Raw genomic sequence first — 16,428 nt, 5'->3', positions numbered from 1 at the left:
AGGCCTATTAATAATTTCCAAACTTAGAGTTCTTCTTCTACTGGCTGTATCAACTTGTTCCTTGGTATTTTTTTTTTTTTTGACAGGTTCTCATACTGCCTTTATGATGTGAAGAGTGATATTTTTACAAATGTGATCTCTTTGGTTTAGATTTTCTCTATATATACAGAAGATATTTAGTATTTCCCATCAAACACACAAGATGTGTAGTGATTAAAATTTTTGCCAGTGTCTGCCCTGAATATATATTGCTTTGGAAAAAAGCATGTATTTGCACTTGAAAACAAAGATCTACACTGATGGTGTAGTCCACAGTTTGGTTTTCCTTTTGCCAAACTGGTCAAGTTTTTCCTCTAAATTATGTGGACTACAAGCCTCCTCATAAAGCACATAAATGTTTTTAGGCAAAATAATCTAATGAGTAAGAGCTTGGACTCTGGCATTTACACCTGAGTGTGAATCATGGTTCTGCCAATTACAAATTGGGAGCTTTTGGCGGGTTATTTAAATTTTCTATGCTTCAGTTGCCTCATCTATAAAATGAGATTAACAATAGAACTCATTCTATAAGGATTATCAGTTCACCCTGGTCCTTTAAAAATCAGTTTTGAAAAGGAAACTATCAATATAACAGCAGTAGTCATTCTGTTAATATGTGAAGTGAAACTGTTTCAGGAAGAGGGAACCCTTCCTGGGCCCGAAACTGGGCTCTTGTGTAACATTCGGAAATAAATTGTCCGAGGAGACACATGTGCTGACAAAACAAGAGATTTTATTGGGAAAGGGCACCCGGGTGGAGAGCAGTAGGGTAAGGGAACCCAGGAGAACAGCTCTGCCACACAGCTTGCAGGTTTTATGGTGATGGGATTAGTTTCCGGGTTGTCTTTAGCCAATCATTCCCACTCAGAGTCCTTCCTGGTGGTGCACGCCTTGTTCAGCCAAGATGGATGCCAGAGAGGAGGATTCTGGGAGGTGGTCGGACATGTGGTGTCTCCTTTTGACCTTTCCCGAACTCTTCTGGTTGGTAGTGGCTTATTAGTTCTGTGTTCCTTACCAGGACCTCCTATTGTAAAATAACTCATGCAAATAGTTACTATGGTGCCTGGCCAGGGTGGGCAGTTTCAGTCAATATGCTTCCCCTAACAAAATGGTATAGGAGAAACTGCTTTGAAAAGCTAAGACCACTCTGACAATATTCTGAAAACATACCTGTTTGTATCCTTCATGCAGATGAATTCAGACAACTGCTACTCTGGGAAAACACCTAATTTGTCACACTAGTAGATGTATCCAGTACAAAATAGCATAGATAAACTTCAGCTCTGACATACTTCAGAATTTTTAAACATCAAATTCAATATTGAATGGAAATCAAGTTTCACTTTTTGAGAGAAAAATTAGGTCTTTGTCTTTGATGTCTTCATAGATCCAGGGTTTTCTATGGCAGTGGGGTCCTCTTTTAATAGAACACTTCTGTCAATTGAAAAAAAAAAAGAGAGAACATGAACCTTAACAATATAAGAATTTTTAATTTATAAAGCATTAATATACAGAATTTCTATGCTAATAAAATATTATATACATTAAGAATATATGCAAAGAATATAAAATTTCACATAATGAATGAAAAAAAAGTGGTTGCCATTTTTCTCTGTGTGTTTCAATGCATTATCTTGTGCAAATGATAGGATATACACATCCTACTTGGGAGACAGCTGCTTACTCTTAATTGAATAAGAACAAATGGCTGATCAAAACAACAATGAGATACTACTACACACCCATTAAAATGCTAAAATCTGAAACAAAGACAACAGGAAATGCTGGTGAAAGATGCAGAGCAAAGGAACTCTCATTTATTGCTGGCAAGAATGCAAAATGGTGAAGTCACTTTGGAAGACAGTTTGACAATTTTTAACAAAACTGAACACGGACAGGGAGGCCTGGCATGCTGCGATTCATGGGGTAGCAAAGAGTCAGATACGACTGAGCGACTGAACTGACTGAAACACAGTATTATTACAGGATCTAGCAATCAGGCTCCCAGGTATTTACTCAAATGAAGTGAAAACTTATGTCCACACAAAAACATGTGTATAAATGTTTATAGCAACTTTATTCGTAATTACCAAAGCTTGGAAGCAACCAAGATGTCCTTTCATAGGTGAATAGATAAATAATCTGTGATAATCCATACAATGGAATATTATTGAGCAATAAAAAGAAATGAGCTATCAAGCTATAGAAAAACATGGAGGAAACAAATGCATTTTGCTAAGTGAAAAAAGACACTTGGAGAAGACTGTGTGTGTATGATTCCGCCTGACATTCTGGAAAAGGCAAAATTACAGAGACAGTAAAAAGATCAGTGGTTGCCAGGGTTTCAGATGGGGGGATGGTGGGAGAGTGGGTGGAGGAATGAATAGGTGGAGCAAAAGCAGTATAACTATTCCATATGACACCATAATGGTGGATATAGGACATGCATTTGTCAAAACCCAAGGCAAAAGTGAACTGTATGGACTTTTCCTAATAATAGTATATCAATAGTGGCTCACAAATTAGATATACCACAGGAATGCAACATGTTAATAGGAAAACCTGGATGTGGAAAGAGGGGGACATAAGATATCTGTTTGCACCTTCTGTGTAATTTTTAAAATAAACCTAAAATGGTTTTAAAATAAAAACTATTTTAAAAGTCTATATTCAAAAAATAATTAGTCACTTTGACTGATTTGACTTTAGTGGCTCTTTGAGAACAATATCAGACATTAGAGTGAAGTCTTCAGGGATCATGTTTACAATATGGTAAGGAAAGGCCTGTGTTTTCCAAACCTTCTGTTCGAGGTGAAAGTCTGTGTTCCCTTTCTGGAAGGACTTTGAAGCAGGCCAAATTTGAATCTGTACTCTAATACTTATCATCACATAGCCATGAGCAGTTCACTTAACTGTTATCTCAGTTTCCATATCTGTAAAATGGAGACAACTGTACAATGTCTAACCTTATAGGATTAATATAAGGAATAATTCAGGAGACATATGTAAAAAACTAGCTAGCACGAGGCACCAATGAACAAACAGCTTTTGTTAGGAAAACCCAAGTAACTATGTCCTAAGAACTATCATTACATATTCTACCTTAGCTTATACACTTATTGAAATTAAGACTCATGATGTCTATTAGAAATTCTCTCAATGACACTCAACTTTACTGAAGCATAGGAAATAACTGGGAACTGTAATAGTTCTAAGAAATGAAATAAAATGAGGTTAATGTAAATAAAAAAGAGTTACCTACTGGCTTTTCCCAATTAATTAGCATACATTCAATTATTCATACCTTAGGGAACTCATTTAGGCAATCAGGTATCCCATAAATATTCATCTTATTTACCTTCAGTGTCTCTGTCATTAGGATTGGAAATTGGCAGTGTTTTCTCAAGATATTTCACAACTGGTTGCTTTGAAAAAAATTACCTGGGACTCAACTCGTTAGTCATTAACAGTGAAAATGATCCGCCACAAGAATGCTGAATTAACAAAGGGATGCTCAGTCCTCATTGTCGCCCATTGGCTCAGGCATCCATCCTCTGAGACAGGAGCGCTCTCAGTGGGTCGGCAATGGGACTGCAAAGGTGCCATTCTGACCTTCGGCCACTAGCATGTGCTCTTGAATAGTTTTTCATGGCAGTCAGGCCCTGGGCCCAAAGGAATGGAGAGGCTACACCTCTGGTTCTAATTTGTGGAAGAGGCAGAAAGAATGTGATTTATAAGTGTGAAAGCAGTGCGCCACCAACGCAGACATGACCTCATATAAGGAGACTCTTCAAGAGACCAAGATTGGCAGAGACAGCATTAGCCAAGGGGAATATGCCATCAGGATGGGCCACATAATTTGCAGGACCCAGTGCAAAATGAAAATGCAGGGTCCTCTGTTCAAAAATTAAGCATTTCAAGACAGCAACGGTGGGGTCCTTCTGAGTGTTAGGCCCTTTGCCTCTGTGCAGGTTGTACTCTCGAGGCTGGCCCTGTGTGCAATACAATGATACTTTCTTCTGAACTGCCTGGCCTCAGACAACAAAACAAGGCTGAGTGACCCTCCCTGGTTTTTAGGAAGCCAGTTTTGCATTATAGCTACTATCTATGAGTGCTTATTAAAGCCAGGTCCTATGCTAGGCTCTGACATTATCTCTAACCCTTAGGATATGCCTCCAAAATAGACTTCAGTGTCTCCATTTTAAAGGTAAAGAGATTATTAGAGAGAACAAGTGACTTACACAGAGCACAGAAGTGACTGAATCAGGGTAGAAACCCAGGTTTGTCGCTCTGCCTTCAAAGCCCATGTGCTTCTTATGTGGATCATGTTGCTAGTGTAAAGTAGGAACTTAGAAACATCTGAAATATAGCATGGTGCTGTTTGGGGGGTAACTTTTCTATTTCCAATCATTTTATTTACCTTTAAAGATATTGCGGCACTCCTCAGTTCCCCTCACCAAGTTGAGCACTCCCTTCTTCCTGTGATAGGAAACACTGCAAAATAAAATTTACAGAACAAATTACAAGTGTGGCTTCCACCTCTTGCCCTCCAGGCTGCAGACAAAAGCTCTTTTCATTGTGTCAGCTGAATAGTATAAACTAACAGGACGATTTAGTTTCCAAGAGGAGCCTAGTCTAAACGTTTTTGATTCACATTTGAAATAAATCAATATGGTACAGGACGGGTCATGAAAGACCCTTTGAGAAGGGAAAGGTCTTCAGAATATAGAGTAGGTCCAAGTTTTCCTCTAACTTTCCCACTCACAAATTGTGTAAAAAACAGGAGTTTGGGTGTGGGAGTGTATCATGGAATGGCATTTTGAGGGTCTTTTCTTGCTTAATGGTAAGGAAACAATTCCAGAATGTCCCCACCTTCCGAAAGGAAGGCTCCTTTTGTTTGAAGCTTAGCTACTTTGGTTGCCATGAAGACAGAATCAGTCCAAAGGACCTCTTTACGCTGTGCTCCTGTTGGAAGCCATGGCCCCTCGCAGCCAACAAACAGCATGAGTGGTCCAGCTTTCCCAAAGCTCCGCAGCTCATTAGAGCCATCAGTTAACCCCCTGCCCCTGCCCGTTGCCTACTTATTGTAATTAATTTTATGGCCCCTTTAAAAAAAGAGAGAAAAGAAAAGGGAGACCTCTACATTTTATGCTACATTGCACAAGCAATTGAAAGTTGCAGGGAAGGAAAAAAAAAAAAAAAAAATCCCAGCACCAAATGTTTAGCAGTCTTTTCTTCTACTTTAAATGAGCAACCTATTTAAATCAATTATCGGCTCAAAATGAGCAGGCTGATCTAATTAGTCTTGGCCCCTGGTGGGTTAATGAGTGAAAGGGAGGTGTTGGGTAGATGTGGGCTTTCTCTGGAGTCTTTGGAACTGACCACACTAACATAGATCCCTTCTGGGTTTCTAACTCTTACCAGGAAGAATTATAGAAATAAATAAAGAGAGGCAAAGGGTGAGAGAGTAGAATGAGAGGCACAGTGGAGAAATATTAGTTCCATTAGCAGAATGACTAAGCATTGCATGGCATATTTTCAGCCTGTGTTTTACTAGGCACTGATCATTAGTGTTTGATAAGTAGTTCAGAATTGTAAATAAATCAATTTGTGTTTTCTTTAAGCGTGTTTGAAATGGAACAACGTATTGACTTCAGAGGAAAACATGCTGGTGAGTGATAGCAGCACAAGCCCTGAATCTTTGCACAAAAACCTCCTCCCTCTTCCCAACCTCATATCCAGCCCTCTATTCAATCACAATGGCACAGGGAATTAACATATGGTTAATTAGGGAACTAATATAAGGAAGCAGGAGTGGGAAATTGATCAACAATAAGTTTGTGACTGTTGGACTGGAAGGTCTTAAGTTTCCCATTTTTTTAAATACATCTTTGCGAGTATTCCTCTGAGCAAGGAAATAGATATTTGCTTTTTGGGTTATGACATTTCTTACCCCAAATGTTAACTCTCTGGTAAATGTTACAAGTGTTTACAGTTTGGGAATCTGATGTCTGTAACTTTTTGGGTTACTCCTTTCTAATGGAAATTACATGGGTCTTGAAGTCAAGCAAACCAGCTCTGTTTCTGAAATGTGTGACCTTAAGGAGCATTTTCCCCCCCTATCTCTGACCCTCAACTGTCTCATCTTTAATATGGGGACAATATCACTTGGTTGCTCTGAGAACTGAGATGATATCTGTAAGGTGGCCACTATGTATGCCCTATGTCTCTCCTTTGAAGAGTGTACCTAAGGATGTTTTGGCAAAAGGTAGAAGAGTTCTTATATTTTTCAAAATGATGCAACAGGATGTGAATCTTTCTGTGTTAATTTTCACTTGAATGTGATCACTTTTTTAAAGACACTACTTGAAGAAATGTAATAGTGAGTCTCGGGTAACCAAACTCTTGCCTCCAATTGAGGTTGAAGAGCAAACAGAGAGACTCCATAAATGCCCTGGTATTTAATGAAGATAGCCAACAAGTATTTCTGCATTATAAAAATGTCAATGACAAGCTGAAAATAACCAACATTGCCATTAGATTTTTAGGAGGTCAGTCATCATGGGATAGAATAGGAGGAGGGGTGAGTTGGGTGAAGATATTCAGGCTGCCTGAGCTGAGTCCATGATGGAAGGAGGTAACAGCCTGAGGAACTGGTCTAATACATACCACTAGATATGGAAGAACCACTCTCCATAACTCCTCTGCCTAGTTCTCCTTCCTGACCAGTTTTTATTTCATCAGGGTCAGACTGTTTTAGGGAAAATCGAATCATCTTTGAACTACAAACTGATTATGTGGGCTTATATGGCAAGATACTTCTTAGCTGCAAAGCAGCTATACTCTTTCAGATATTCCTAAGAACTCAGTCTTTAATCAGTGAAACGTCCAGATACATTGCCCTTTACAGAAATCAAAACCCTACTGTTTAATGACCACTTGGAGATATCATGATTCTTTTCACCCATTCTTGGCATCTTATCATCCATTGCTTAAGACTAAGAAGTCTCACACTGAAACTACAAAATCACATTGGAAATGAAAGTTTTGCAGACTCTTATGTGAACTGGATTTTGGCTTTGTGGGGCAAAGAGTGGGTGTGGGAGCATTCAGGAGCACATATAAAGGAATGGAAATAATTTGCTATTTTTAGAGACACAGAAAGACACAGAGAAAAAAAGGGAAGAAAAAAAATCTTTTGCAGCCAGGGAATGCAAACTTTGTAGTTCATCATAGTTTCAACATGGGTTCTTACAATGATTTATTCAATTAACCTCTTGCCTGTAACCCCCATCTTTAAATAAGCAGAATCTGAGAACAACAATTATAACTTTGCTAACGAGAAACTGGGTAAGTATTAAGTGTTTAAAAATCCCACTATTGGAGCCTGGTAATTTTTAAACATATAATTACCTCTTTTATAATACTTTGATTAGATTAAAATTAATGCATTATTAAGTCATGAGATGTTCAACCATCTAGACCTCTGTATAGACACAGATAGCAATTCCTTTATTTCCCCTTCCCCAGGTCTAAGTTAATTAAATTCCCTTTAATTATAATTTACTAAAAAGCTTCACTTTTGCCACTATTATGTCTTTTGAACTTTGAAATTTGAAAAAAAAAAGGGGGGACCTTAAAATGGTCTTTTACAGGAGAAATGAACTGTCAGCGAATTCAGGCAAAATTAATTATTTCAGCTTGATAAACCTTTTCATCTATTTGACTCCTTATACAGAAAAGCCAATTAATAATGTCAAACATGCTTTGCCTCCAGGGACCTGCAAGTTCTAATGAGTCTGTTTACTGTGGAGTGGCTAGCAGAATGAGCTTCATGTAGAAATTTTCTAATCGCGCCACACCTGTCAAGCTCAGTCATTATCTGTGTACCAAGGGCAAACCTCATTTTGTCAGTAGTGGTTTTCGAAGAACTAACAGATGCCTGGGGGAACATGCAGGACTGTCCGCCAGTAGACGAGTCACTTAATTACCAATCAGAGCAGCGGGGTGAATGCCTAATGTTCCTTAGTCCTGACCTTCCTCATCCCAACTCCACGCGCCCATCTTGTCAGCGACCGGGGACCTCGGTCTTTCTCAGTGCTGAGTGCTCGTCTACCAGGACCTCTTTCTCCTGTGTGCTTTGAGGCGATGATTGATGAAATGGGTCAATCAGGGGCCTTGGACTCCACCTGCCCTGGAGCTGATAATTGTTTGCTTGGTGGGGAGGAGCCTGTAGGGGAGGGTGTTGACATAACCACCCCTAAATGAAACCACATATTCCTTCTCACTTTCCATTTGCCTCCTTGACTTGCAGGAAGCCCAGATATACAAACTTGACTGCAGGCAGAGGCCCAGCATTCGGGGAAGTATTCATACTTCAGAGCAGTGCTTCTCAAGCTCTGATGCACCTATGAGTCACCTGGGGATCTTGTTCAAACTATTTTCTGATTCAGTGAGCCTGGGACCTGAGATTATGCATTTCTGACCAGTTGAAACTGGATGCAACAAGGAACATGAATCATATACTGAGGCCAGGGTTGAAACTAGCGGTCTTAGACAAAATGCTAGGCCTTTTTGCACCTTCGAATTCTCACTACTGTAAAATATTCAGAAGATTCAGTGTTTCCCTGTTGCCTTTAGAATAACAGACAAAATCCTTCATGCTTACAGAAACCACAATCTTCCCGGAACACCTGGAAAGCTTAAACTGCTTATTCTCCCCATCCCTGAGAAAGGATGATACCGTCCGTCTACTCTGAGTTCTGAAGATCAACACACTTCTCCATGCTCTTGTTTGAAGAGAATTTGTCTTGGCTGGGCCCCCATCTGTAGCTCTTGAGGTAATTTTGTAGTACTGCATCATGCCTGAGAAGGACTGACATTGAAAGAGAGCCTGGAGAGGCAATCAGATTCGGGGATCAGATGTCCAAGGTCCTGAATTCAAAATGGAAGTCTGCCATTTGTGGGCAAGTCACTTATTCTTGCTCTGGCTCAGTTTCCACTTCTGTAAAATTGAGGGATAATATCTAACTCACCTATCATGATAGGGATTAGAGACAGACTGGAATAAGTGGTAGATATTTATTACTATGCGTTGAAGTAATCTGCGGAAGGGCTTTGACGTTAGGTAAGTGCCATCCATGTGCAAGACATCAGTACTTTAAATTTTCAATTTATTCACAGGTGTTTTTCTCTGTTTTCTCTGAGAAATGCAGTGTCACTGGGCCATGGACTTAAGGTCTAAAAGAAACCAGACAATTCATGTAAAATTAGGCAGTGGGCTTTGAGGAAATCAAACATAGTTAGCCTGTCCTTTCATTAGCTTTATTTCCCCAGGAAAACTGTGCTTCTGGAGAAATGTCATTGTGTAGCTGATTCAGCCAGAGCCTTCTAATTTCTTAGCCCAGGAAGTAAAAGAAAGCTGGAAAATGGAGGGTGATTAATTCTGTCAACACTTTACTAGATTGCTTTCTATGCTGCCCTCCTGTTGAATATTGGGCACAGAGATGGCTAGATGCCAAGGGACTCTTCTCTCCTCCGTGTATGCTTCAGTTAAGCTGGCATTGTTGTGTTTCCCTTAGACCTTTAGACTGTTGGTCACCAGAAAAATATCCCTAGGCACTTTGCAATGATTAAAAAATTTTTTTGAGCAGTATTTCACATTGTCCTTTTTCAATATGTGGAAAAGGCTTAGTCCATTCTTAAGTATGATGTTTTTCCATATTGATGTCAATTTGTTTACCAAAACAATAAATTGCCACCTCTTATTTTATGATGTTAAGAGAGAATTAGGCATTGATATGGAAACAAGTCACTTGAGAGACGTGTCTTTTGGGTCAGAAATTTTCATACAGTTCTGTGAAGCCCTAGGTTTCCCAGGAAATATCTTGCCATCTCAAACAGGAGGGAGCAAATGAGGAGGTGGAGCCACAGGATTCCCGTCCTAGTTTCAATCAAGTCTGCTTGTATCTTTTTTATATATTGGGATTTCATTAAGACTTTATGTGAGAAAGGGCAATATGACTTTTAAAATGTTGAAAATCACTGCTGTAGTTCAAATTTCAGTGCTAACAGGGATGTCAGATCTTAAAACTTCAGGGTCCTCATCCCTCAACACCATGTCTTTGCTTACCACAGCCAGAATTGCGTATCATGTCCTAATGCAGAGATTCACAGCCTCCCCATTATCCTGATGAGCTTCATGCTTATGGAAAAGTCTACAGAGAATCCACAGGTCATTATGATGACATCTTTGCTGATAAATAGCTATGGCGGAGGTTGTCCATCTAGTTTCCCTCTTTGTATCATAAGGGACACTAGAGAAAGTGTAGAACATACGTAAAGGACATGGCTAGCCCACTTTATTCACATTGATGGCAGGCAAGAAAGTTATTTGGGATTCCAAAATTCTGTTTCCCATCATAATTTTAGTACTGCCAAATGCCCTTCTATATTTTAATGGAGAACTCATTTTTAGGGACATTCAAGTTCTCAACGCAAGAATACTGAAGTGGTTTGCCATTCCCTTCTCCAGTGGACCACATTCTGTCAGACCTCTCCACCATGACCCGACCGTCTTGGGTAGCCCCACATGGCATGGCTTAGTTTCATTGAGTTAGATAAGGCTGTGGTCCATGTGATCAGATTGGCTAGTTGTCTGTGATTGTGGTTTCAATCTGTCTGCCCTCTGATGCCCTCTCTCAGTGCCTACCATCTTACTTGGGTTTCGATTACCTTGAAGGTGGAGTATCTCTTCACAGCTGCTCCAGCAAACTGCAGCTGCCGCACCTTACCTTGGACATGGGTTTGCTCCTCTCTGCCACTGCCCCTGACTTTGGACATGGGGTAGCTCCTCTCGGCCAGCCACGCTTCCATGCCATCGCAGCCACCGTGCCGCGTACCATGTGAGTTACGGACGGATGTTGGCGGCACTGTACAGGAAACAGGAATCAAGACCATCCCCAAGAAAAAGAAATGCAAAAAAGCAAAATGGCTGTCTGAGGAGGCCTTACAAATAGCTGTGAAAAGAAGAGAAGCAAAAAGCAAAGGAGAAAAGGAAAGATATACCTTTTTGAATGCAGAGTTCCAAAGAATAGCAAGGAGAGATAAGAAAGCCTTCCTCAGTGATCAATGCAAAGAAATAGAGGAAGACAATAGAATGGGAAAGACTAGAGATCTCTTCAAGAAAATTAGAGATACCAAGGAAACATCTCATGCCAAGATAGGCTCAATAAAGGACAGAAATGGTAGGGACCTAACAGAAGCAGAAGATATTAAGAAAAGGTGGCAAGAATACAGGAAATAACTGTACAAAAAAGATCTTCACAACCCAGATAATCACGATGGTGTGATCACTCACCTAGAGCCAGACATCCTGGAATGTGAAGTCATGTGGGCCTTGGGAAGCATCACTACAAACAAAGCTAGTGGAGGTGATGGAACTCTAGTAGAGCTATTTCAAATCTTGAAAGATGATGCTGTGAAGGTGCTGCACTCAATATGCCAGCAGATTTGGAAACTCAGCAGTGGCCACAGGACTGGAAAAGGTCGGTTTTCATTCCAATCCCAAAGAAAGGCAATACCAAAGAATGCTCAAACTACGACACAATTGCACTCATCTCACAAGCTAGTAAAGTAATGCTCAAAATTCTCCAAGCCAGACTTAAACAATACATGGACTGTGAACTTCGAGATGTTCAAGCTGGCTTTAAAAAAGGCAGAGGAATCAGAGATAAATTGCCAACATCTGCTGGATCATGGAAAAAGCAAGAGAGTTCCAGAAATACATCTATTTCTGCTTTATTGACTATGCCAAAGCCTCTGTGTGGATCACAATAAACCGTGGAAAATTCTGAAAGGGATGGGAATACCAGACCACCTGACCTACCTCTTGAGAAACCTGTATGCAGGTCAGGAGGCAACAGTTAGAACTGGACATGGAACAATAGACAGGTTCCAAATAGGAAAAGGAGTATGTCAAGGCTGTATATTGTCACCCTGCTTATTTAACTTATATGCAGAGTACATCATGAGAAATGCTGGGCTGGAGGAAGCACAAGCTGGAATCAAGATTGCTGGGAGAAATATCAATAACCTCAAATATGCAGATGACCACCCTATGGCAGAAAGGGAAGAAGAACTAAAGGGCCTCTTGATGAAAGTGAAAGAGGAGAGTGAAAAAGTTGGCTTAAAGCTCAACATTCAGAAAACGAAGATCATGGCATCCAGTCCCATCACTTCATGGCAAGTAGATGGGGAAACAGTGGAAACAGTTGCTGACTTTATTTTTTGGGGCTCCAATATCACTGCAGGTGGTGACTGCAGCCATGAAATTAAAAGACGCTTACTCCTTGGAAGGAAATTTATGACCAACCTAGATAGCATATTGAAAAGCAGAGACATTACTTTGTCACCAAAGGTCCATCTAGTCAAGTTTGGTTTTTCCAGTAGTCATGTATTGATGTGAGAGTTGGACTGTGAAGAAACCTGAGCATTGAAGAATTGATGCTTTTGAACTGTGGTGTTGGAGAAGACTCTTCTGAGATCAGATGAAATCAAGCACATTCAGGGTGGTATGGCCATAGACTGGAGAAGACTCTTGAGAGTCCCTTGGACTGCAAGGAGATCCAACCAGTCCATCCTAAAGGAGATCAGTCCTGGGTGTTCATTGAAAGGACTGATGTTGAAGCTGAAACTCCAATACTTTGGCCACCTGATGTGAAGAGCTGACTCATTGGAAAAGACCCTGATGCTGGGAAAGATTGAGGGCAGGAGGAGAAGAGGCCGACAGAGGATGAGATGGTTGGATGGCATCACCGACTCAATGGACATCAGTTTGCGTGAACTCCAGGAGTTGGTGATGGACAGGGAAGCCTGGTGTACTCTTTGGGTCGCAAAGAGTCGGACACAACTGAGTGACTGAACTGAAGTATTAAGGATTTTCAAATTGTGCCTATAGACTTTATACATAGAACATTGAACTTTCTGTGACTATGGAAGACTTCCCCCTTGTGTAGTTGAAAACTACAGATTTCAAAACTTGACAGAACTGTATTTTGTTCTACCATTTACTAGAGAGATACCTTAAGTAAGCTAGGTAATCTTAATACTCCATTTCTCCCTATATTTCTGGAAAAACAGGTCGTGTCTATCTTTTCCCATCATGATTGAGAGCCAGCCTATGTTTGTAAAGATATTTTGATCCAATCTGAAATACAGTGGGGTTTCTGATAGGAAAGAGTGTTTCAAAGTTGATTTCAATTCAATCTAATGAAATTCATTATTCATTTACTAAGCACCTATCTTAGGGCAAGCACTATTCAAGGTACAGTGAGCATGACATACAGAGGTGAGTCATATATACACCCTGGAGCAGAGAGATGCAGACCATAGCCAAGCTGGGGTAAGGGCTGCACTAGGAATTACACTCTGACACAATGAATGACTGACTTCACGTGCTATAGACCTTCACTAAGACCGGGATGTTTCCTCAACTGCTCCATTCCCTCCATTTTATGGGGAATAAGCCAAGGTTCTGAAATGAGGATAGCCTTAGAGAAGGTCACATTTCTTTGTCCCCCAGATTATAACATTTTTTCTTTTCATATAGGTGGCACCGTATCACACCATCTGATGCCCCATCCTGGGCAGTTGGCACTAACTCCCTATTCATTTATGCTTTAAGTCCACCTTCTTTTAGTAAGTCTGGAAGCTTTTCCCACTTTTTAAAAGAATGTACCTCTCACTCTTCACAGCTTTCCCATTCCATTACCATATCTGTCCAGGTCTCCTGGAAAGCCCATGAGTACTTCAGAACTCGACAGAGCCCTGTTGTTAGAAAGAGCTGGTGGAAGTTAATGTTAATTTCTTGCTGTGTTGTCAGTTCTGTGACCTCCCAAGGAGAGAAATTCTACACCTCCTTTTATCAAAGCAACTAGGAAGCTGGAGGCAGAGGATTTACAAGCTCAGTAGAGGAGAAACTCTGCCTGGGGATGCCATGGTGAGTGGTATTTAAGTTCAGTGTCTCATTATCTTCCTAGGACAGAACTGAAAAGCTCACACTCATGCTCTGGGCTATGACTCTCCATGAAGTTTGCTTCTAGAGAAGATTTCAGTGCTGCATTTCCTGGGAAGCCATCGCTTGCTGAACTTCTTCATTTTGATGTAAAGACCGTAATACCCAGGCTATAAAAGTGTATAACATAGCTTATCTTAAAAAAAAAGAAAATGACTGAAGTATAGTTGATTTACAGTGTGTGTTCATTTCTTCCTAACAGCAAAGTGACTCAGTTATACATGCATATAAAACTTAAGCCTAACTTTGAGAAATGGAAAGTATATCATGGAAGTAGGGATGATATTTATTTATTTATTGGCTTTATTATAGGCTAGATACTTTGTAAAATTGTGAGGATTAAGAAATGAGAAATTTATGCAGTTATGATGCAGTAAAGAAGACCTACAAGAAAATGTGGGCTGGTATTCCAGGCTGGTAAGTGAAATAATAATACGAAGTTCAAGCAGTGCTGGCATAAATATATCAATGAAAACTTCATAGAGGTGGTTAGAAGTAAATTGGATCTCTAAGGGTGAGTGAAGGTTCTCTGGGGGCAATTTCAGACAGAGACAATTTCCTGGGGACTCTCAGGCCTGACAACTAGACATTTAATCCTAAAATCCCATGGAGCCAGTTGGTTATTGAAGACCTTAAGGCAATATCATGATGTTTTAAGAGCAGACTCCAGATCTGATGGCCTGAATTCATACCAACTCTTAGGTAAGTTATTCTGTATAAATTTTTACCTCTCTGAGCCCCAGTTTCCTCATTTGTAAAATGGGTATAATAGCAGCTTTCTTGTAGATGGTCATGAAGATTAAATGTTACAGGTAATCCACATTAATTGCTTAATACAATTGCTTGGTGGTTAGTATACATTATCTATATAGTGTCATTTGTCCTTCTCATATTCAAATATCTTTATGATTTCATTGTTACAGTGCCTGCTAGTAGAACTGATGGTGTGTTAAGCAACGGGGATCAATTATCTTCCTGACAAAGTGTCATTATCTCATGGGCCCAGATATAGTCAGAGATAGCCTGATCTCTTAGCAATATTTGCCATGGATATGGGAGGAGGAGTGCCAGCATATATGCTTCTTAGTTGTCATTCTTTTCTGTAGGCCTCTAGGAGGTAAGAACTGGAATAAGGAAGCCTCAACTGTGTGAATGTCAGGGGGAAGCAGCCAGTAAAGGGGGATGTCTGGATAGAGGAAGCAGAGCACCAAGAGGATCAGGACAGCTAGGAAATGCTCGGGAGGTGGATTGGGAAGGATGTAAAGCAGAAGATGGCATTCAGAAAGCTAAATTTACCAGTTTTAGGAGATTTAAAGCTAGGGTGGTGGCACCAAAGAGGGAATTACTGATTTTTTGTGGGTGAAGGAAGTATCAGAAGTGTCAGGTGATGTCATGCCTCATTCATTTGTTTACTGAGCTCCTCCTAGGTACCAGGAAAGATCATGGCAAGCCTTTCATGATGCTTATATTTTACATACATGAAATTTACATACAATCATTACAAATTACCTATAAAGGAGTATGTAACATGTAAGATGTTCTAAATGCAATAATGAAAAATAAAACAGCATAAGAGGAGAGAGAGAATGGTGAGAGGGATTCCATTCTGAGAGAAAGTTTAGGGAGAGCCTCTCCAGTAAAGTAACTTTTGAGTAGAGATCTGGAAGAAATGAGAGTATGAGCTGTGCTGATATCTGGGGGAAGAACACTCCTAGCAGAAGGACTATAAGTGTAATTGTGGTAACTGGCCCCCAAGAAGGTCCCAGAGACTGTTGCCTCCTAACGCACATGCCCCAGTGTAGTCCCTTCTGCCTTGAGTAGAGCTGATCAGTATAACCAATAGAACATCGTAGAACTAGGGTTGACTTCCAAGGTTTGGTCATAAAAGGTATTGCAGCTTCTTTCTTGCTCTTTCTTTGAGTACTCACTCTGGGGGAAGCTCACTGCCATGTCATGAGGACAGTCAAGTCACTCTGTGAAGGGGTCCAAATAGGGAGGAACTGGGACTTCCTACCAATGGCCAGTATCAACTTGTCAACCATATGCATGAGCCATCTTGGAATCAGATCCTCAAGCCTTCAGAGACTGTAGCTCTGGCTTATTTCTTGGCTGCAACCTCATGAGAGATTCCCATGCCAGGACCATCCAGCTAAGCTTCTCTCTCACTTCTGACCCACAGAAACTGTATGACATAATAAATGCTGATTGCCATTTTAAGCCATTAAATCTTGGAATAATTTGTTACACTGATAAGTATAATAGTGAAAATTTATTTTCAGCAGAATTGCTAAATATGAGGAGTCAGCATTGAGATA

General features: G+C 40.3%; 2 long non-coding RNA genes across 8 annotated transcripts in view; one reads left to right on the top strand and one right to left on the bottom strand.

The window, feature by feature from the left end:
* The window catches only part of LOC147378197 (uncharacterized), a 55,091-nt gene extending 40,807 nt beyond the window's left edge, over positions 1–14,284 (top strand). The window contains exons 1-4 of one of the 4 annotated variants that reach the window (XR_015151468.1): positions 5,365–5,498; positions 5,664–5,710; positions 8,710–8,879; positions 14,079–14,284. This is a non-coding gene — a long non-coding RNA (uncharacterized LOC147378197). Of the gene's footprint in view, positions 1–5,364; positions 5,499–5,572; positions 5,711–8,709; positions 8,880–14,078 lie in introns of those variants that run through there. The other 3 variants (XR_015151469.1, XR_015151467.1, XR_015151470.1) reach the window with 3 other exon arrangements.
* Positions 753–5,277, bottom strand: LOC147378198 (uncharacterized). Of its 4 annotated transcripts, XR_015151472.1 has the most exons (4): positions 4,912–5,050; positions 4,460–4,533; positions 1,210–1,473; positions 753–1,063 (listed from the first exon to the last, which is right to left on the bottom strand). It is a non-coding gene; the product is annotated as an uncharacterized LOC147378198 (long non-coding RNA). The 4 variants fall into 4 exon arrangements; XR_015151474.1 differs by lacking the exon at positions 4,912–5,050 and adding an exon at positions 5,183–5,277 and having other exon boundaries at positions 753–1,473; XR_015151473.1 differs by having other exon boundaries at positions 753–1,473; positions 4,988–5,100.
* Positions 14,285–16,428: the final 2,144 nt, after the last annotated feature.

Source organism: Bos grunniens, chromosome 2 (genome assembly GCF_055505025.1).
Source record: "Bos grunniens cultivar Pamir isolate PY7600 chromosome 2, Bosgru_T2T1.0, whole genome shotgun sequence".
NCBI classification, from domain to species: domain Eukaryota; kingdom Metazoa; phylum Chordata; class Mammalia; order Artiodactyla; family Bovidae; genus Bos; species Bos grunniens.
This window is presented reverse-complemented; position numbering and strand designations above follow the sequence as displayed.